We start from the raw sequence: 23673 nt of genomic DNA on the forward strand, positions 1-23673 counted from the left end.
CAGAATGAGTGTTCAGAAGTCGTATTTGTATTTACAAGCAGCAGCTGCTAATGCAACTTGGGAATGATAAGTTAAAATGGCCTAGTGAGAAGGGAATTGGGTTAAACCTCTCAAAGTAGATGGAGTAAAGAAATCTGACCTGCTACCCTAAATCAAATCAGTGCACCAATAAATTTAGTAGCTGTCAATATCTGATACTTCAAAGACAGCTGAAAATCTTCCTGTCACCCATACATAATTGTGCTGCACTCTATGGAAAAAGAAAAAAACATCTTCCCTGGTCATCACAATGAGTTGTTTAGCTTTTGAGAGGTGTGAAAACATCCTTTTTTTAAACTTGCTTCATTATATTTTTGGCTCATGTCAGTAATAAAACCATTCACTCCCTTTCTTGCAGATTGGAATTCTTTAGTCAATTGTATTAATTTCCTATCAGTTTTAAGTAGTTCTTATGGAATTCTTCACAAGAGAAATTATTGCTGTTTTCATCTCTGGTTTACAGGTAAAGAAAGAGAAATGTAGATGTTTGCCAAACTCAGGCAACAAACAACAGAATTCCAGAAATAAAATCTGGGCATTCTGAAAGTTTTTCCAACATAAATTATTACTGTCAATATGCTATTGCTATAATGCTTCCAAATTTATCTACCAAAATTTGTCTCTTTAAAACCCAGAAAGACGGAAGGAATGAAAAACTTCTAATATTTATTTTTAAATCTAAATCTCAATATTTAATTTTTTAAAACTTTTTCATTTTCCCTCTGAAACCACAACATTACATTTTGATTTAAACTTACTGCTGTTTAATTTAGTGGCAGTATCATAAACCTTCATGGGTGTTTTTTCAAAACCACTCTTCTCTTGAGTATTTATGAAAGTGATGCAACCCTAATTAAACACAAAACATACTGTCTAATTCAGTATTGAAACAAGTAAACAGGGATATGGAAATGCATCTAAATTATGCAATACATAATTTTTTTTATTCTGTTTTTTTAATGGTTGGTTTTAATGCTTACACATTCTGTGTGTATAGTAACCTTATCCTGGATTATAATGACTGTCTGGTAGTACTGCCCCATTTTCTGTGTTAAAAATTTGACTGTAGTTTGACCTCTAGCAATTGGTAAGACAACAAATTGCCTGTTTTCTCTGCTGGAGAAGTTCGGGCTCACATGGAGAAAGGTGATTCAGACTCTGAGTGTTATTAGAAAATACAAATTTATTGTCTGTAATTCTTTGAAATATTTCCTCAAATAATCTTTCTGAAATAATCTTAGCTTTATTTTAATTCTACTATCCATCATTTAGATTCAAAAATTGAAACTTCCAAAGGCTGGACTAATCTAATACTATTACCACTGGGATTAGAGGTTAGTTTGATTGAGAGAAACAGAGGGCAAAGAGGAAGTTTTAGAGATCTGTACAAGTTCAGAATAAACTGTAAAAAGAACTGTTGCTCACAGCTACTTCTTGACATGGATGCTTTTGTGGAAACAGAGGAATGAATAGCTTTGGCCAGTATCATGGCTTAATATAATTTGAAGGATTTGGAGAAAAAAAAATCTCATTTGAAGAAAGGATAAAGAGCAAAAGGTATAATATATTGAATAAAAATGAACATCCTAAAACTTTCAAACACAGATTGAAAAAATTTACTTGCAAGCATGGGATGAGTACCTATTCTTATTTCTGTATACTAAGTCTTTAACTGAAAAGAAATAATTTTGGCTTGGAGACATAATCTCTTTTTCCTATAATTTCTATCATTATTATGAAGGTTGGTTTTTCAGGATCAAATTTTATGCAGCTCAATATGTGTTCATAGCAGTGAAAGCACATACAGCTTTCCTTACATTCTTAAACTTGTTCCACTCTTAATGTTCCAGATGCATTGACTTTTTCAATTTCTAAAAAAGTTAACTTATTCAGTATCTCAAAATTGCTTATAGTAAGTAATGCTGTATTGTCTTGCAATGTACTTAATATTCATTTGTTGAATGCAAAATCAACTATTCATGTGACTTTCAGGCTTTAGTCAGTTTTCAGCTCAGTGGTTGACAGTAAGAAGGACTTCCAACTAAAAAAAGTCTTTAGATGATTTAGTGTTGGTTAAATGGCAGGTGATTCCTATAACAGAAGAAGTATAGGCCTATTGGAAAATATTCCTGAAAGGGCCTCCATTAAATGGGGTCTTCTTAATAATTCTTAAATATTTAATTAGGTCTTCTAAAGGGTCTAAATGACAAGCTTTTATACACTTATTAATAAGCCTAAAATCAGTTTTCAATTTAAAGTTAGAAGGAGAAGCATCTTGTTGGAAAAAAAATAAAGAATATGTATTATTAAGTCTATTCTTTTCAAAGTTTGGACAGAGACAGGAAAGAAAAAAAAAAGACATCAAAGCAATATTAATTTAGAAGAGACTGAAGGGCTTCAGAATTATTTATATGGTTCACAGACAACAGACCAAGGGTTTATTTTCGTATAGCTTACAGCTTTAGTGTTATTAGTGAAAGTCATTAGTAATTAATAGCATTGTACTACCAGATACCAAATGACTTTAAAGGACTTAGGTCAGCTTCTAATGTGTATCTACAATTCCAAAATTGTTGTAACAAATAAAACTGTTAGACTAAAGTTAACATTTCAACACATGAAACAAAATCTTTAGGATAGATTAAGATCTTTGTTAAAATTGAAGGTATTTGCACAGCTACTTTTTGTGGTGCATATGCTCTGAATAAATGATAGCATTCCAGATCTGTCTTTGCATATAGCTATAAAGAGCAGCTAATAGAAAATTTTTCCAGGATATTCAGATAAAAAAACTTTCATTTTCCATGTTATTAAGTGTTTTAGGAACTGAAATAAAGTGTTAATGCTCCAGAATATTTTGAAATTTAATTCAAAATTTGATGTTATAATTAAATTTTGAAATTATTACTGTAATGGTTAATGATTTTTTGGTAGTTATTGTAGTGCAATACCTTCATACTTTGATGTGTCATGAGAGCTGAAATAGTCTATACATGTGTAATTTTGTGTTTCAGTGATCAAAGGCAGCTTCTAGTCAGATCATATTGAAACACGGTATCTTGTTTTCTAGATCAAATTCTGTCTGTACTGTAATTAGAATATTTATTTTGGCTTCAAAAATAAATTAAATCAAATGGCAGTTTGTTGAAGTTACCCATAAAATGACATTCCTGTGTTTTGGTCATCTATTCAACAGTAAACTAAGAATATAAATACACACATATGAAAACAACATGCATCCTCCATGAACAGCTTTTCAGTTGACTAGTTCAAAGTAATAGGATCTTTTTCTAATGGCCAAAGTGGCTTAGAATTCTGGTAGCAGAACAATCTATGGAGAAAAAGTGTCATAAAGGATGTACTAGAGCATTTATCTACAAATAATAAATAAAATGGTCTATGGACTTGAGACAAACCTGCAGAATCATGTCTGTTCAGATAAGGTCTCTTATTGACTCATGCCACCCGATAGCTGGGCACAGACATGGACTCTGACTGTTAATCTAGAAAATTATTTGATCACTACTATGACAGGGATCACTTTAACTCTATTAGTATAGGTAACCCTGTTCCCATGATTGCCACAATTAATGTCCCCTGTCACAGTTTAATTTATAAGTGTAAATGTAAACATTGACAATTGTTCGATAAATGGTTTATCTTATGCTTTCCTTAAGCACTAACTGTTCTTGCAATTTCTAAATCCCTAGATTTTCCTTCTACCACAATGCCAATCTCTATGGTAAATGCAAAGACATCTTCACAAATGCGAAAATGAAGTTCAGTCCCTGAGTTACTGCTGAGCTCCAGAAAGTACATTTCAATTTAACTGCTCAGGAATGCAGCATATAGGGTTATGTTTGGGTATGACTGTACCCAAGGCAGAGAGGTAATCAGAGAGGACAGGAGGATGACACTTAATTATAATTTCAAACAACCTGGACCTTGCACTGCAAGCAGTAATAACACTTCAATGGAGGAACTGGAAATTTTACAATTCTCTCAGAATTAATCGCTGCAAAGGAGCTTTTGTAGGGAAAGTAGTGAACCACATACTGCAGGGATTGGTCATGCACACATTAACAGGGCAAAGCCATTACCATCTCTCTGAGAGCAGTGCAAATATGTTAGGAGTGATGTTTCAGGATTAGATTCAAAACTCTATCCAAACTCAACAGCTGGCCATTCTCTCTGTAATAAGATGAACTATATTTTGTCTTGTTCAAAATCTTCTATATCCAAATGTTGTTATTCTGGCTCCTCTCTGATTTCTATATAATCACTCTGGATACCGATTACAAGCCAGGAGACATAAAAGCTGGTCAGTTGCTCTCCCTTTTCTAAGCTTGATGCTTCTTTTCTATTGCTTTTATAAAAACTGTGGGAGCTCAGATGACCGCCAGCATATCATGTAACACTGCACCATTGCTTACATAGACCGGTGAATGGTATTGTGCAAAACTGCAAGACTAACAACAGCAACGGTTGAAAAGAAACATTGTACCAGTATCTGCTTCTGAGAGGATACATAGACACATGTCATAAAATATAAGGTATGATAATACACCGTGTAGTGTAGGAAATGGGAATCTGTTTTGTTGGGGGGTGGGTGGGTGGGGTTTGGGGTTCTTGTTTGTTTGTTTTTTAATCTTTCCAAGATAAGCATTATTTTAATAAGTGGAGCCACTTTCATAGCTAATTATATGCTATCTTAAACAAACTCATTTGAATATTACATGGGGCTGTGGCATCAGAGAATTCCCATATATATAATATTCAGGATTATTCAAAGAATCTCATCAATTCTCCTTTAAATTTAATCTTCAATAATTGTTTACACTAAAACAGAGTGGGAAAAAGACGTTAACAAAGCAGATTTTTTTTTCTATCACTTTTAAATTAATTTACATTGAGAAAGATGATAGGTAAGAGAATCTGATTCAGAGTTAACCAGACAGCTATATACAGTCAGTATTTCAACATTTGCCCATTTAATATGCAGATACTGCATTGCCCAAGAATGTGACTGCCATCTTAATTATCTGTTGTTTCCCTCTGGCAGTATTGTTAATGTGTTTTGGGTCATTATCAGATGAAATACTCCAAAGTGATAAAAGAAACTGGCTTGTGTGGCATTTACAATGACATACCCTAAATTTTTAATTGCTCGAGACTGTGTGTTCCTACCTTTCATTTGCTTTATGCTACATACTCTGCCCTTGATAGTTTTTTAATAAACTGAATAGCATACCCATTTTTGTTCTAAACAAAAAAGTGAAAAATCAATGGCATGAAGACACAGTCCCTATAACAAATAAATAAAAATATAAATTAAAAAAAATAAGAGGGAGTGAAACTTTCTTGTGGGATAAAGTGGCAAGAAGGTGGAAAGACCTTAAATGCACATTGCTTGAGTCGGTGTCACATTCTTGTCATTCCAGCCCACTTCTCTTGAGAAAGGAAATATTGAGGGTGTCTGTGGAAGGGTTACAAGTTCTTGTGTGATTCAGTGGGCTGCTTTCTGGTTGCTGAATGAAGGATCCTTTTGATGTCTGAAAAGTACTAAATTTCAATTATCTCTGTGCTACTAGCACTACAGCTGTTAGCAGTATGAACATGGGATAACTTGCAGCATCACTCCCTGTTTTCAGGAAGTCCTACTGCATTGAGACAGTGACAACAAAGGGCAGAGGCTTCTTGAGTGGGCGGAAGCACTGGGAAGGCAGCTCTCTCTACCCTGGCCTTAGGGCCAAGAATGCAGAGAGAGTAACTGTAACAATGCTGAACAAGGCTCTGATTTTTTTTAGGGGTGCTAGTGCTTGTCCTTAACTATGAATTGCTTAACTAGAAAGCTGGAGAGTTGTGTTTGTTCTCCTTCAGGGCTCATGATTCTTGCATTCTTGACTACACAGTGACAGAGCTTCAACATGAGGTGAAAAGGGTATCCCCATTTTCTTTTCTACTTCTTATTTCCTTTCCTCCTTCCTTATGCTTCCGTGGTGATCAACACACACTCCTGGGAAAATAGTGATTTTAGTTTGAAATCCTTTAGATTAAGGATATTGAACTCAAATCTCCCAAGTGATTTCTTTAACCAAGAGTCTGTCATACAAAACATGAGCAATGCCTCCCCTCATCACCTTTCTCTGACAGCTGTGTTTTAAAGGCAAAACAGTTGAAACTGTGTTTTTGTAAGTGGCTCACTAAGTGTCAAGCATGCTCAAAGTGCAAGATTCAGACATTCAGTCCTACTATGCTGGTCTTAGGTAACTTATGAGTTCCATCAGGAGTAAGCTGAGAGCTGTGCATGCTCAAAAGGAGGCAATAGCAATTCTAGGCATATGCAAAAATGGAACTTCAGGCATTTAGGGAAGTTTTAGGTCAAATGTAGTTAGGCCAGGAAATTTAGCTGTTTGTTGAGCATGGGTGTTTAAAATGGCAGCTGTAAAAGGTGTATAAACTCTACCTGCAATTTGTTAAAGGAGCCTTCATTCTTTTAATTGTATGGGCTTTATACTACTTTATACTGTACTACCAGAATTACTTTCACCATTTCCATTCTTTTCTTATGAAATGTTTTCTTTCTTTTTATTTATTGGAAATATTCTGTTACTTTTCCCTTTACTCCCCATATGAATTTTATCCCTTTTACTGAATCACAGTAGATATAAATTTGGTGTAAATAATGTACCGGTCTATGACTATCTTTCCAAACTCCATAGGCTGATTTTTTTACTGGCTTGTACTTGAGGACATTAACATCTGGGAAAGTGTTATCATTAGTACAATTTGTCTTGATAAGTGGAAAAGAGAGAATTAGACAATGGATGGCTTGTCTTGTTAGTTAGGCCTAACTTGCCACTTTTCTTATCTGTCAAAAAAATGAAATAACAAAAATTACTGCTATAGACCATAACATTTGAGAACCTAACTCTAACAGCTGTTTGGGGACAATTTTACTTGTGATAAAATGTATGAGACAGTAGGTTCAGTTTCTTTTCCCAATTGTTAGTGTAATTGGGGAAAACTTGACTCAGGAAGATGTGTAAAGCAGAGCTACTAAGATCACACAGTAGTTAAACCTGATTTTCAGAATCCAGTGTTAACAAAAGTAGAGTAGAAAAAAGCCCATACAACTTAAGCAATCAAAAAAACCAGGCTAGTCTAAATAAATCTTTCAGATTCCCTCTCACTGTAATTAAACATTGCCTTTTCATGTTGGGATGAATTGCTGACTGGAAGTGTTTTTGGGGTTTTGGTTTGGTATTTTTTTTCCTATTGACTGCCAAGGCATTTTAGATGTCAGGGTTAGACTGAATGTCTTAACTTCAGATAAGTCAATTTAGGTGAAACAAATCTCAAGTTGGCTGACTGAGGGGGTAAGAAAACCTTAACAGTATATGGCTAGAGGTCGTTTACAAGATATCCTGTTACAATTTTGTGGTTGTGAGTCAGAAAATATTATTAGATTGATTGATCTACCTGACACAGCTGTTGTGAAAATGAGTTACTCTCTGTATAGAGGGAAATAAATCCCAGAGATACAATTCTACCCCCTCTAGTCCAATACACTTCTGATTGACAATAGTGGGAGGTACAATGGCATGAGAGGTACAGAACTAAACTGTATGGAACATTTCTCTTCATTTTATGTAATAAATAAGAAAATCCTTCAAAAGTTTTGATGGAAGAAATTTGTTCTCCTCCTATCTGTTTCAACAGTAGTGAAAACAAGCTGAAGGAGGACAGGAATAAACCTCCAACTCCCCCCACCTTTCCATCTCCAAACAAGATCCATGTTTATTGCCTACAAATAAACAGACTTCCAGTAATTGAAAGGTAATTACTTCTTTTCCTGTGTTTGTATCTGTTTCATTTTCTGAATACAGGATTTCACAAGGTTAGAAGATTACAAAATATATTAATTAACTTATTCTTTACCCATTGAAATGAGTAAAACTGTAACTGTGAACTCAACCTAATCACAAACTGGACAAAAAAAAGTCCAGGTTGCACTTCAGTAGAGAAAAATACTCTACACATATCAAATTATGTGATCTATTGTGTTACAAACTAACTAACAGTGGGAGTTATTGTAGCTTATTCAAGTTATCTAAAAATTAAGATGGATTCAGCTCCAGATTAAGACACTAAAATTTTGGCATCTACATGTGAGCTATGCCTATAAACTCCTATTGGAGCTGATGAATATCTGCATCCCAATACAGCTGCTAAACAGAGATATGGTCTTGTTTATCTTCCCTGGCTCTTGATCTAAAAGTTTGTAAGCCTCCCATCACATCAGTCTCATGGGGATGTCTTTGACACCATAGAGCATCTCAAATGACACTAGACAGTTATGATCAGGCAGTAGAATTGAGTCTCTAGTCAATGGAGTCTGAAGTGCTTTTAAACCTCTTGAAGTATTGTCTTTCTGTGATCCAAAGCCTAGTTTTAATACAGCATGATGGTATAATCTTCTCATGCATCTGAGAAAACTGCCAAACTATGGGAAAGAGTTGTGACAAAACTATGTAGACTAGAGCCATGACACATAAAAAAGGTGAAACTGCAGACAAAGTAAGAGAGTGCTTCAATCTGCAGGAATAACAGATGAGAAAAATCTTGAGGGGAAATATATATATATATATATAAAGAGTAGCTTTTTAGTTCTATTATCTGTTGTATAAGGTTAAGCAACAAATGTTTATACTTTAAAGTTTTATAATAATTATACGTGTGATCTGTAACCATGTGTAGAAATTCTAGTTATTTCTTATTGATGCTCAGCTTCTCCCGCTGCCTAATCTCTTCATTTTTTGCTCCAAATATTTAAATTCCCCAATAAAAGGGCAATATGTTTTCTTATCAAAGTTTTATACTACAGAAGATAATTTTAAAAACCTAGAAAGATACAATGTAATATACAGACTGACATACTGCCCCTTACCACTAGAAAGCAGAATACCTGTGGCAGTTACTATTAAATCCATTGTAAGAATTTTCTGATGTTAAACTGAAGTAAGCCTGTGCTATGAAGTCTTTCAAAAGGGTCTTTTTCCTGGTTTCAGCTGGCTTGGAGTTAACTTTCTTCTTAGTACCTGGTGCAGTGCTGTGTTTTGCCTCTGATGGGAGAACAATGTTGATAACACTCTCACAGTTTTAGTTGTTGCTGGGTGATGTTTATACTCAGTCAAGGACTTTCCTGTTTCTTGGGCCCTGCCAGTGAGAGGGCTGATGGGGCATGGGAAATTGAGAGGGGACACAGCCAGGACAGCTGACCCAAGCTAGCCAAAGGCATATTCCATACCATATGATGCCATGTTGAGTATATGAACTGGGGGAAGAAGAATGAAAGGGGTGTGTGTGTGTGCATCTGACATTATGGCTTTTGTCTTCCCAAGTAAACCTTATGCATGACGGAGCCCTGCTTTCCCGGGATGGCTGAACACCTGCCTGCCCATGGGAAGTAGCGAATGAATTCCTTGAATTCCTTGTTCTGCTTTGCTTGCATGAACAGCTTTTGCTTTACCTATTGAACGGTTCTTATCTCAACCCATGAGTATTACACTCCTTTCCAATTCTCCTCCTCATCCCTCTGGGTGAGGGGGAAATGAGCAAGTGGCTGTGTGGTGCTTGGTTGCTGACAGGGGTTAAACCACAACAGTCTTCCACTGATGTATTCTGGACACCTTATTTCCAATGAGTAGACAAGAATTTTCTCGAGGTATGTACAGAGGAACAAAAGGATAATGGTGTGATGGCAAAACAAAATATATTAACTTACTTTCAGATGAAGAGGAAAGAAGAGCTTATCTGGGCTTGAACTCCCTCTTCCATTTGTGCCATGAAAATAAACCACCTTTACTTAATTTTACCACACTTGAACATAGTCAGAAAAGGATTTAAAAGTAGCCTTTTTAACTGGAGGGGTATGGAGAGAAACAGCCATCAGGAATTCCACCCAGAATATGTCAAATTACATTAAAAATATTCTTTCCTCTTTCAAGGCCTATCCTAAATAATATGAGAACAGAGATGACATTTAAAAGCAGAATGGAAGGTGGGCAGGAAGATCAGAGCAGAAAAGATGAATTTTTTGTGCTGCAATGTACACCATCATTTTTCTTAATTATTCTTGACATTCCACCTATTATTCTGGGAGCTCCCTCAGAGCACAGAGGGGAAAAAATGCCAGTTGCTCTTCAGAATAAAATGTGAAGAGGTACTTGCTGTCGGCCTTTATGGCTGGTGTCTGCCCTCTGATAGACTGAATCATAGCACCACCTATCTGGTAAAATTAGCTATTGTGTTTGCAGATGCGAAACCCATGGCAGATTATGCAAAATTGTGTGTGTTGGTGTGTATTTGTGTGGAAGAAAGCCATTAGACAATTTAATTTTATGTTAAAAGGGGAATACTGGACATATGATAAAGAAAAGTAACACTTAAGTGCTGAATTAAATCTTTAAGAACTTGTGTTGAAATTTGTAGGCCAAAATAAGTAGTACATATCTGTACAAGGCATTTAAACTCAATATATTCTCTAAATCCCAGGACCAATGTTATAGAGTAATATCTATCTGTCATAATGAATGAAACATTAATTTCCTCAGCTCCTCTAGAATGCTGTTGTAAAACAAGGATTAAGAATTGTTCATCAGAACTAATGTGGAAAGGATGTAGAAGTTATGCTAAGAAACCTACAGTTTGCATAGAAATGTAGGAAGTAAAGCAGAAAACTGTTCAAACCACTAGTGGTATGAAATTTTATCTTCTTAATAAGGACACTTTCATTCCTCTGTTGTATTTTTTTAATATTGAATTTCTATACTTCAGTGAATGATGAAGCATCGGTAAGAAACAAACTGCTAGCCCACAAAATTACACCAGCAAGATAAACACTATTCTTAAACACAACAACAAAAAAATCCTACTTAATAAGGATTATGCAATTAAAAGTATATGCTTAGGAATTAATAAACAGAAGTTACAGCAAATAATTCCACAATGTATCTGCTAGGAGGCCCTCATCCTTGTCAGAATGTATTTATCTGTCTATTTATTTATCTATTTATTTAAGGAAATACTGACATCTTCATGAAAGTACAGGATAAAAATGAAAGTCTGTTTAATTCACATGAAACTTTTTGAAAGCTTGATACACTTTGCAGGTAAACAGCTCATCTGCAAGTCTTTCCCATCTCTAATGAGATTCATGGTGGTAAAATAATGATACTACATTAACTGAAATATGTAGAATCTCAGTCCCCTCCTCTCTAGTAAAATTCATCTTGGTGAAGAATATCTTCCATCTCCATCCACTATGAACAGTCAATTCTCCAGTACAGTTTTGGTCTCTGTTCTCATAAATTCTGCCCTCTTCAATAGTAGGAATTATGTTTATTTTCACTAGTCCTACCAACCACTGCTAAAAGAAAAAAAAATAAAAAATCAGTTACCACTGCCTGCTGGATATTAATACATTTAAGAAGGCATACTTGCAAAGCACTAAGCAGAAGACTTTCAGTCTCTGACCCTCCCACAGTTGTGAAGGGAGACAGTGAGTGATAGATACAAGCTCATTTCCCACAGAAGAAGAAACTAAGCCCCAGATGAGCAGTCATGACTAGACTCCTACCTGTTACAGCACAATCAAACCTAGCTGGCTGCAATAAGGCTTTTACTGTTGCTCAGATTCTACTGGCCATACTGTTTCTCCTTCCTCCACAGAACACACCACACCCCCACCCATGCCACCATCCTCAGTGCTATTTAACTACTTAGCAGGAACAAGCTACAGCTGCACATCATCCATGTCAGTCAACCCACTGCCTTCGAGGCAAGGCCACAGCTGCATGTTATCAATGCTAAGCAACCCACTGCCTTCATTCCTCTACGCCTACCCACTGTTGCATGCCTGCCTTCTCTTTTCCAGGAGGGTGTCATTACTGTCACAACACTTATGCTGACCTTTGTACTTTAGCTAGGGCTACTTCGGGGTTGTACAATGTTAACAATGCATTAAGTCTGTGTATGGGTAAGGAGAGTCTTGCAAAGAGGTTCTAGCACAGCATCAACCACCAGCATGCTGCACATACCTTGTAGTGTCAAAGGGCCTAGAATGTACTGAATGAATGTTAAGTGCCTGATTGGAGCATACAAGTGAAGACAAAAATGTAATGGGTGTTCTCTGGATAACTTTATTAGATGCCTCCTAAAAAATGACCTATAATATTGTGGATATGTAGCCATGGAGTTTTGTGTCATCGTTATTGGTGTAGCATCTAGGGAAAGGTCCTTCCATTTTTCTTCTGTCTATTCTTCAGAAACTTATAAACCAGTCAGAGTTAATAAATTAAATACTGATTTACAGATAGAAATTTTATTATTAAAGTGTTTATTAGTTGTTATTACTGTCATCATCATTATTTTTACTACAGCAGTTCTAACTTCAGAAAATAACCACTGTAAGTATGTCTCAGGAAAAAATACAGAATAAATGTTATTTGTTGACTGGTTTGTGGACCAAATAAATACTTAGAATTAGTTCAAATTATTATGAAATGTTGTTAGTGGATATTGTTTACCTATTAAGAAAAGAAGATTGCTGATATTTCATCAGGCCTAAGTTCCCTTTACTCTGAATTCTGCAAATAAAGTGCAGGTAAGAATTTGTGGCAGATCAGGTTGGAATGTGCTCTTAGCTTCTGACAGATAGTAGCCCAGAGTATTCCTCAGCCAGAAGCTGTTTCTTCACAATTAGTACAATTGTCTTTTGAATGAGATATAACTTTTAGCATATGATCCTGCAGAAAAGAATTCCATACCTATTACACATTGTTTGCTTATTTTTAAAAAAAGTTATTTTGTAGTGAAAATAATTTTGAAGCTGACTGGAGTGACTAAAACACCCGAGTAACATATTTTAGGTATCTTCTTTCATCTGAGAATAGCACTGTAGTTTTACTGGTTCCTCCCCATTGATCTAGTGGTTAACTTAGATGCCTACATTGTAGACACACAAAATCTGGTTTTAAGATTCTATGCTTTCTCTGTAAATTAGACAATAATAACAATAGTAGTAGTAATATCCTGAATCACAACAGTTAATGCAAAGCTAATCTGAAAGAATTAATAAACTTCAAATTTTGGTATTTAAAGGATTCTATGAGTCTTAGAAATTTAGAGGACACATTCAAGGGATGCATACTAGTCCATGTCTTCCTGTTAGGTTTTACATCTCTCATATGAAGCATCCGGGCCTGGTTGTTTCTTCTGAAGCAGATGGTCCCAGGGCTGGACCTCCTATTGCGATTCCTATTAAAATTGGATGTCCTCTGGTCACAATGCTTTTTTCTCACACATTGTGAAAATCTGGACTTCTTTAATTTCTTTGTGCCTGGTTGCTTGCCACTATTAAAGGAGAAGAGTCATATTCCATATCTCCATTAAATCTGAAATGTGATCAATGCATACAAAGCACTTCTGTTGTACTCACTAGACTGTATTACCTGACATTGTCCTCAAAACAGCAATTTAAAAATGAAATTGGTTTTAGGAATATATTTTTATGTGCATAACTTAATAAAAATAATAAAAAATATTAAATCTCTCCATGCCTAAATCACCAGTAATTAATGTGTGGCTATAAAATAATCAGTTCCCTGAGATCTTTTTAGGGGGTTATTCTTTAATGAGCTGCATGTATTCTCTACATTTGAAAGAGGTAAAAAAAGAAGATTCCAGCCATTTCATTACATTCTGATAGGCTGGTATTCTGAGAGCATTGTAGGTGTGCACATGGAGAATGATCACTGATCTGAGAGATACTAGGCTAATGGCTAATGCAGGTCAAAAAACCCAGCTGATCAAGTCTGCAACAGTATCAGACAGGATTCCCTCTCCGTGCTCTCTGAGCTGTTAATTCATCTAGAAAAAAAAAATGAGGAAAATAATCCAAGGTGGATTTTTTTGTCATTTTCAAACAGACTGACTGTATTTCTTTCTCCACTTGGAGTCATTCCATGCTGTGAACTAATGCGTTTGAAATATATTAGATTCTGAGTAAGCTTAACACAGAGAACTTCATTCTGACTTTAGATCCATGGGTGTACATTGCAATTTAGCTTGTAAAAAACACCTATCGTGGTTTTACATACATGTCTAGGGTCACACAACAGACCTTCAGGCCTAAACTGAATTTCCTACCAGATTAAACAAGCTGTAATGCCTGAGAAAGAAGGATCTTCATACTGCTGAAGATATACAAGTACTCTGTGTAATAAGAAAAGTAAGGTAATTACGACAACTTGTCCTTGATGTCCTTCAACAGAAAATAATGTGACATATTGAACAAAAACACGACACAGAAAATTCACACTCTCTGTTTAATATGTTTTTTGTATTTTACTAATTTTTAAATGATTGGATATCTACATTTCTTCATAGCAAAACCTTATAATTTGAGGGGGGTTTGCCTCAGGCAAAGCACTGCTGTTTGATTTATCTTCTGCACTTGTCTTGTTCTAACAATATGAACTTTTTTCAGAGAAGTGCAAAGCTGTGTTTGACCCCACAGGGAAAAAGTTTTCTTTTTTAAGAAATGTGTACAAAGTACTTAATAAGTTATGTCACTCAGTTTTACTGCGTATTATGTTTTCAGGGGCTATAGTTAACTTTCTGAATCCCCAGATGCCAACATTTTAATAAAAACAAAACATTTTCAACAAAATGTCAGCAGCAAAGTGATCAAAGTGCTATGGGAGCAGTTTGGCAACAGTTTGAGCTTTGAATTTCCTATTCACTTTCCAAAACATTCACTTAAAAAGCATTTATTGAAGCTGAACTGCCTTTATCAGCCTGATCAGAGCTCCATAAAGAGCATGCATGATTCAACTGCCTTTCCAAGCTTTAAAAAAATATAACTTTGATATATGCCTCACAAGTACAGCACAATAGTTTTCATGCTCACGTTTGTTAAGATTTAGTGCAGCCATTAAAGAACAGAAGGGCTCTTTGGTGGCAATTCTCAGACATACCAAATATCCCAAAGCACAACCTTCTACAAATCAGAGATTAAACTACTGACAAAAATTTCCACTTGATTGCAGTTTTCCCCTTAAACTTGTATCAGGAGTGACTATCTTTTCGATCAGATCTCTGAGGGAGGTGATTTTTTATTTTTTGCTCTCTGAGAAAAATATCAACTGCGAGATAAAAAGTGACATTTTATGTGCCTTGTCCACAAGTTGATCGATTTATTTAAAAAACTTTGTGTGTGCCTGACCTATACATGGAGTTTGTGACATGTCTCTTGTCAAGTATTGATCACTTAAGACTTTACTGTTTGCTTATTGCAATGTAGCTAATAATCTCTTTTTATTTATTTTTGTGGTTTTGAATTCTTATCATGACCCAGATGAATTCTGTGGGACATTCTTGCTTCAGCTGTGTAAATGGGCTATGGAAATTAAGCCTACTAAAGCACTTTTCCTGGGTAAACTGCCTTTGTTTTCCATCAGTTCACACCACAAGTTGTTTGCATGCAGATAGACACATTTGGAAGCAGCAGATGCCATCAATCTTTATGACTTTCTGATACACACCATTTCACCTCCACCTCTTGTAAGGGATGGCTGAGAAATCATGCTATATTCTCCTTGAATGATGTAAAACTTTCTTGTTCATCTCACCCCAGCATTTTGTGACCATTGCTGGATATCCATGAAAGATGGGGCTTTCATCAAGTCTCTGCTTGGTGCCTTTCAGATGGCATTCCAATCTGCCAGACCTTCTCTCTAAACACTTATGTCGTACTGTCATACTTTTTATTGCTTCTCACTTCAGGATGAAAAGACTGATTATATCTTATTTTCTTAATGTTCCCAGACTATTTTTGTATAGACTCAAAATGTTACAAGAGACGTTATGCCTAGGGTCACTGGCAAACCTTGTATGAAACTGTGAAAAACCAGTAAAATGAGAAGAAAAAGCTCATGTTTTAGGATATTTATATATATATATCACAGAGAAACAGGATGATCTTCAATAGAGGATTTAGATCCTGTCCTGTTCAGACCTGGATACGTTACCATCATAAGGTGTTATATGACAGAGTTTCTGAAGCTGCATTTATGACACTCAAGTAGTTTGCAATGCAATGGTTCATTCTACATAGATTTCAAATGTAATGAACTGAACAATGATATTTCAGGCTTCTATTTAGCATTAATTATACACAAGTGTCTGCAACAGGTCTTTCAACTACTCTTTTCAACTAACTCTTAGGATCTACAGATGCCTCTAAATATCTGTTTGAACCAAAGCAGGGAAAAATGTAACAGGCATTGAATTGAAATTAATCAATCATTACGGCAACACTTAGCAGCAACAGCCAGAAAGACAATCATCTCATCTGTCAGATTAAAAAAAAATAAAAATTAAAAAAAATTCTGTTATCTACAATGAGAACAGAGTGAAAACTACATGCTCGTTATAAAATTATAAAATCTGTGATTCTAAATATTCCTACTCAACTTCCCTCTAACTCCCTGCCTGTCCATATTACAGACACTCCCTGTCTCTTTACTTCAAATTTCTTTAACATTTGTGTTTTTTCTTTGTGCATTCCTAGAACTGTACCAGTCTTATTACAGCTCAGCAGTTCAGAGATTACTTTGTACCTAAGATCAATTAAAAGAGAAAGCAAGAAATTCCTCTTCCAAAACATCACTGTTTGATATGAAAATATTTTTCACCATTAACTTAACATAGTGACAAAAGTGGACTGCTAACAAATACTGTTCAGATGTTATTTTCATTAAACTAGGCTAGAAAAAATCACGTTCTCTTTTTCTGTAAGAATGAGGCAGTTAAAGTGTTGTCCAGATGGTAGAAAAGGCAAATTCATTTCTCTCTCTCACCTAAAATTATTCAAAAACACATCCCATATGGGAATAGGTTAACCATCTGGCTATACCGATTTTACCTAACTGGGGAGTGGTTGGGAAATCCTACTGGGAAAGGAAAAGTCTTGAACTGTGATTCCTGTTTTAAATAGTTATTCTGAAATGTACTTACATAGTCAATAATAAAATTTTGAACATTTCTGAAACAGGTACCATGTTTCAGGTGACATCCTAGTCACTCCTACGCAAAATTATGCTCTTGTTCTACTTCAGTGAATCTTGCATTCCTTTTTGCAGAGTTGCACAATTTCAGCAGAAGGGTAGGAAGATGCTAACCACACAATGAGGCCTGCAATGTGCTGGTGAGGAAACTCTTCTGGAGAAAAGGAATGGAATCTAATTCTGTCCATATATGCCAACATTTGAAGAGTATGGCAATTGGGTGAAAAGGTTACACCCCTCAAACCTGGACATGATTTCAAAGAAAGCACAAGTGGAAAGCAAGCAGCTGAGGAGTTCCCCTCACTCAGCAAGTATTTTGGAAGCTGTCAATAGCAGCTGAGCACTGAGTTGCTAACACCTGGCAAGAAACAAACGTCTGCAATCTTGGGGTTGTATCTATACTAAAAAACTAAGCAGTGCCAGCAGCTTTTCTCAAGTTCTGTCTGGGTGGTCGATCTGGCATAGCTTGACTCTTTTGCAAACTACTTGGTCATCTGAAGTCAAAAACTGTGCAAAAGAACATGTTAACAGTTAGATATCATGGATAGCCAGGGACAAGGTCTAGAGCTCATGTTGTGACCCTCATAAATTTATTAGCATAGTTCTAGCAACTCCAGGTTCTAGCTAAGTGCAAAAGTAACTTAGAAAGTCTTCTAGCAGTTTCTTCTTCCATAATGTTTCTCTTTTCAGTATTTTCTGTGATATCTGTTTCAAGACCTGTTAAACTGATATTTCAGCTTTTTGAGAACAGGAACAATTACAGCATTTTGTCTTCTACTTGGCTATCCTTTACCGTAAAGCTTGAAGAACTCAGCATATCAGAGATTACTGACCTCTTGCCAAATACAATTAAAATTAATTGTCTTCAAAAGCATTTGAGGGTAACAGACATAACACACACATAAACTTTGTTAATGCAATCCTATTGTAAATAGGAAATAAGACTAAAAGTAAATAAAATATATACCAAAATTAGGGTCCTTTTTCTGAGGAGTAACTTCATTTTTCACTATATCCTTATATCCAACCACATGATGACTGATTCTGTCTGACACCTGGGTATTGCTTTCTTGATGCCGGATGCTTAACTTCTAGCTCCTGCTGCCTTTCACTTGAGTTGAAGTTTGATCACTTGGCATCTGAAAATCCTGACTCTCAGAATGCTGATAAAGAGCATTCTTTTTAGAGGTAGGAAAGAATGAATGTGAAGGAGCTTAGAAATCTTTTGAGTAGAAATAAAACTAGCAAATTAAAGAGTTAACTGTTTTCTCAGCACAGGAATATAAGTTTATCCTGGTGATTTGAAAAATAGATTCTAAAGTATTACTTATACAGTATTTTAACATCACAGACTTAAAGATACTGATTTCTGACAGAAAAAAAAACACACCCAAGTAATATAAAAATTAAACTTGGGGAGGGCTGTGAATGAAAAACAGAACATTAGACTTTATTCTCATGATTAACACCATTAGTGATTGTAATGTTGCAAGAGAGGAAAATATTAATGATATAAGTTTTAAATATTTTTTTTGCAGTACATTGACATAATAACAAAAAAATCACAAGGACAAATAATACATGGAGGAAAGAAAGCCCTCATTTACCTGCTGATTTTCCCTGGTGAAGCTTACTTTTCAACTCTAAAATGATATAAACACAGAGTTACGCTCCAAACCTTGCCAAGGTGTTATTCTGCCTTGGTTGTGATACATAAACCTAAACCCAGTCGAGACTGAGAAATTATTCTTCGTTTGGCTCTGTTCCCCGAGGCAGCTGTTAGAGTTGGCATTCTCAAACATGCCTGACACATGCACTCTGAAAATGTTTAGCAATCTGCAAATTTATGCAGATGTCCAGATGCTAGATTGCTGATTGAGACATGGATTGTGAAGGTTCAGTTTCATGATCCTTCCTGAAAGTAGGAAGTTCAAATCCTGATTTCCCACTTCATCCAAAAGACATTAACATTGAGGATGTTCTTTTTTGCTGCAAAAGGTCACTGTCTACCTCTGTTACCGAAATCCTATTTCAGTTCAGAAGATTAATTTGGTGAAAAAATCATACACAAACCAGTGTACTTTATTCTGGTACATTAACAGGATGGGGGTATTACTAGGCATGTGTCATTTGTAGTAGTATTTAAAGTGGGTGATAGAGATCAGATCACCTACAGATGCTTTATCTTTAATAATGCTCTCTCTTTCTGCTTTAATGGTTTGTTTATGAACAACGGCACATCGTCATCAAGTAGTCTGGGTGTTATGGTGCAATTTGAAATACTGATTTGTGTCCCTCTCAGCAAAATGTATTTGACTTTATAAAAAAATCACAAAAAAGTTATTGAACTTTTGGCTTTTTTAAGGACTGATCTAAAGCCCCCTCTTTAAAAGGCTATAGCTACTTTCCTTTACAACAGGAGTGGAAAAAGGCACCGAGGCATGTTTTAAACTAAAAGAATGAAACATGTTTCAAGATATACCCTGTGTTTAATATTTCCTGCTGACCACAGTAAAGCATGTCTTGGATGGATCATATCCTGAGATGTCTTCTATTTTTATATTAGTAAAATAAACAGTTCCAGGGAATGTTCATATGCTTTGGAACTTCAGTGTCCTTTTTTTTTTTCTTTCATTTTTTTTTTTCTTTCCAGTGGCTCCTGGCAATTTGACTTGAGTCAATTAGCACTCTCCCAAATAATACCTGCACATGGTTCGTGTGTTATCACGTGCTATGGACATTCTTAATTACAATTTTGGGTCTGATTTCCTGTTTCAGAGGATGAAAGAATTTAACGGTATGGACAGACACACAAGGACTCATTTAATGCTTTCTGCCTCAATATCCTCCATTGGTTCTGAACACAATTAATTTGCTAGTATAGATGTAGCTTAAAGCTACTGGTACACTGTGTTGGGTACACAGATTTTTATTTGCAATGACTTACCTGGCGGGTTCTAAGCAAATCTTTCCCTGTGATCTTCTTTGGATCTGATCCTAAGAAACTTGCCCAAATATACCCAAGATGTTCATTTGTAGATAAAAGAAGTGAAGACAGGTTAGACTGAGATGAAGCCCTACTTTTTAATGAAGAAATTGTCTGTCTCTTTGTTTTTTAGTAAAAAGTGTGCAGGAAAAGAAAAACTTCACTTAATAGATGGTCATTGGAAAATTATTTCATACTAAAAAGACTAGTAAAACAATTAACAATATAAATTTTTCTGAAAGAAGCAAAAGAACCATTCAGAAGATGAAGAACAGGTGGAGGTTCAGAGCAGATTTAAGAAAAAATTTCGTAATCAGACAGCAGTAATATGGAGAATTTGAAGACTATACACGAATGTGATAAGAAAATGATGAAAAGTTTGGAGGACTGCAAGTTAATGTTGGTTTTCCAAAACAGGGTGATGCGTTTAACTTTGATATTTTGAAAAAAATGGACAAAGGATGATGGAAAAGCTGTATGGGAGTAGGCTACAGCTGTCAAGACAAAGAGATAACAAATATATAGACCAGAGTATTGGCTGGAAGAATAGGAACAGGAGAGATATTTTACACTGAAGAATGAGTGACAAGGCTTTGACAGAGCTAGCTGAATACTGGAAGTCTTGAATTAGAGCACAAATAAACAGCTATTTATAAGTGTGCTTTCCTTGAGACAAAAGTCTTCCATGCATGGTGGTAGTGTCAGTGAGTTCTGTCAGTCCCTCTGTGTGTGTATGTGTATGTCAATCACCTAGTGAACAAATGCAGATTTTTAATTCGGAAAGTACTAGATTTTAAATCTGTCTTTCTTATGCATGTACACAAAACCATGTATATATAGACATTCCGTAAAGCACTTCTATCACAGTAGCAATTTTTCTTGACATGTGATTTTCTCGGTATAAAAGAGAAAGAGGGCTAAATGAAATTTTGGCAACCCAGTCTATGAAAACAAATTACTCAATTAGTTTAGTTACTAATCTATTTTGTGCCAATTTAATTTTCATAGTGTCAAGTTTATTGCAAAACTTGAATTCTTATGCTTGCTGCTTCTTCCTCTTTTTTCTTTTCCTTTTTATTTTGTTTTTTGTTTGTTTGTTTTGTTAGGTGTAGAATGTTTTCCCTCATGGAATTAAAGGGGAAAACCCCCCACAACTAAAACCAACACAACACCAGTGTATGATGGAAACATTTGCATGGAGTTCTATGTTGTTAAAATAAATGAACTCGAGGTTTCTGTTTAGATTGTTGGTCTTCACTTCCATGCCTCTTTTGTCTAGCCACTTCTTATAGGTTGAAGATTACTTCATTTCTGCGATTCTGTTCTGTAGCTTTACCAGAAGACTCCATTCGTGGCTTAGGGTCTCATTCTGCCACTTGCTAAACAAATATGCAACAGTCAGTTCCCACTTTAAAAATGTGTGAGCAATGCATGAAGATACAAACAAAACAGAGAAAAAAGGCCAAGAAAGTATGAGACGATTCAGGTTAAACCTTACAGATGTAGGCAGGACCTCTCATGGCATAACTTCTATACCATTTCACCTAGGCCTCACAGCAAGTTTCAGCAGAAGGTGTAAAGAATGACAATGGGGTGGCTTTGCGGCTGTTTACAAGGAATCCCTTATATAGCCAGTACACAGAATAAGTTATGAAAGTACTTATTTGACATATTAGGGCATGGCTGGCAAGGTAGCCATTTTAATTTGAGTGGAAAGGGAAGTAACATTTCAATGCTTTCAGACAGGCAATAAATTAGAGGGAAAAAATATACGGAGATGTGGAGGAGAAAGACAGCCTAATTAAGAGTACAAAGAAAAGAGTGACATGGTGTAACTGCTGTCCAGTAGTATGGTCATCACAGATTTGAATTCCATATAACCCTTTAGTCAGGTCTTATTTGGAATCAGATGGGCTAATATAAATTTCATTTATACAGGCTTTCTACAGGCTTAAATCCTCATACATAAGCACTGGAAAATATGTTTTCTGGTGCATAGCCAACTCTTTTTTTTTCCTAATTAACAAATGTAAATTACTTGACTTAACAAAGAATATTTTATTTGAGGGAGAAAAGGAAAACATAAGAAAGTTCATAAGCAGGATAACATACATACAGCTTCTAACTGCTAACTATTTCATGGTCCTGTTTTCTAACAAGGCAACTCCTGTGTCAGCTGTTTTTTTCTGTGCTTCTGCAGTAACATGTAGCTCACAGTTGGGATTGACCAGTCTTGCTGGGTAGTAAATCCTTACCACTGACCTTATGGTGATGTGACCTACTTTGTTCTTAGTGACAACTTACCACACTTCTTGTTATGCTGCCTGCTCACCATTTTTTTCCACTTGTTGTTTTGCTAGCAGCTTTACTACACATTCCCAGTGTTTATAAATTCTGATAAGAATCCAGGAAGAATTAAAAAACAAGTCTTGTTACATACAAATTACTCTTAAACAAACTTCCTTTCAATTTACAGATACCTCTTAAAGTTACAGTCTTTTAGAAAACATTTTCCTAGTCTTTTTTTTTTTTTTTTTTTTTAATAAAGGCCATAACTTTTGTACCCTGCTACAGAAAGCTATTGTCTTAGGTTAGCTGTCCACTCTGCATACATTTAATTGGCCATCATTCCTGTACACTGTTATGATGTTACGATCAGATTACATCATGGTATTAGCAGATATAGTTTCCAAACATAAATAATATATGCAAACAAATAAGCTGCAGGCTGCCTGTTGGAGCATTTAATTTGTCTCCTTTCCTTCCACTAGATGTCAATAGAGTGCTCTTCCTTTTTGTGCTCCCCTACCACTTGAAAATAAAAAATAGCAAGGATTGTTTTTTGCTTTAGCCCTTAGCCACAAAGCTTACCTCCCCATAGATCCCTGAAAGGGTATACCAAAGAGAATATGGAACAAGAGGTCTGTCGCTAAGGCAGAGAATAATTTTTGTTTACCGAATAAAGATTAGGCTCTGTGGGTGCTGAATTGAAATAAAATTTCTTTTAAATAGGGCCCTGAGAAATCAATTGTAACCAGCAGTTAATGACCAGTTTGCTAACAGCTTGAGGGAAAGCCAAAGGCAGTTAAAACTCCAGCAAATTAGTTAACTGTGTTAATGAATGATGTTGCAGGGATTATTGCTATCATGAACTGTAACCAATCAGGTTTACCATTGTATCTAAGAAAAAGTTTGCAAGTAAGAATATTTTATGAATGCAGCTCTGTACTTCCAATTTTAGTTAATATGATAATCTGAGTGTTCCATGATCCTAAAATCTACTTCCAGTTCCCAGGCAAATATAAGCATGTTGCACATAAAAATAAATATTTCATGATAAAATGTGGTCATATGAAATAATGACATTGCTTGAGGCATCAGAAAGCTTATCATGATTTTCAGGAAGACCATACAAATAAAGAGGACTACCTGTGGCTGTATTCACTGTTGTATTCTTCCTAGTGAGGCAAGGTTGTAAATTTGAGCAATTCATGACTGTTTTGTTGATTCAGTTAC

General features: G+C 35.6%; 1 long non-coding RNA gene across 1 annotated transcript in view; it reads left to right on the top strand.

Moving 5' to 3' along the window:
- The first annotated feature begins 2219 nt into the window (after window positions 1–2219).
- The window catches only part of LOC308059468, a 73932-nt gene continuing 52478 nt past the window's right edge, over window positions 2220–23673 (top strand). Inside the window, exon 1 of the long non-coding RNA XR_013926259.1 lies at window positions 2220–4592. This is a non-coding gene — a long non-coding RNA (uncharacterized lncRNA). The remainder of the gene's footprint in view (window positions 4593–23673) is intronic.

This window comes from Falco punctatus (assembly GCF_963210335.1).
Source record: "Falco punctatus genome assembly, chromosome: 2".
In the NCBI taxonomy this organism is placed as follows: Eukaryota; Metazoa; Chordata; class Aves; order Falconiformes; family Falconidae; genus Falco; species Falco punctatus.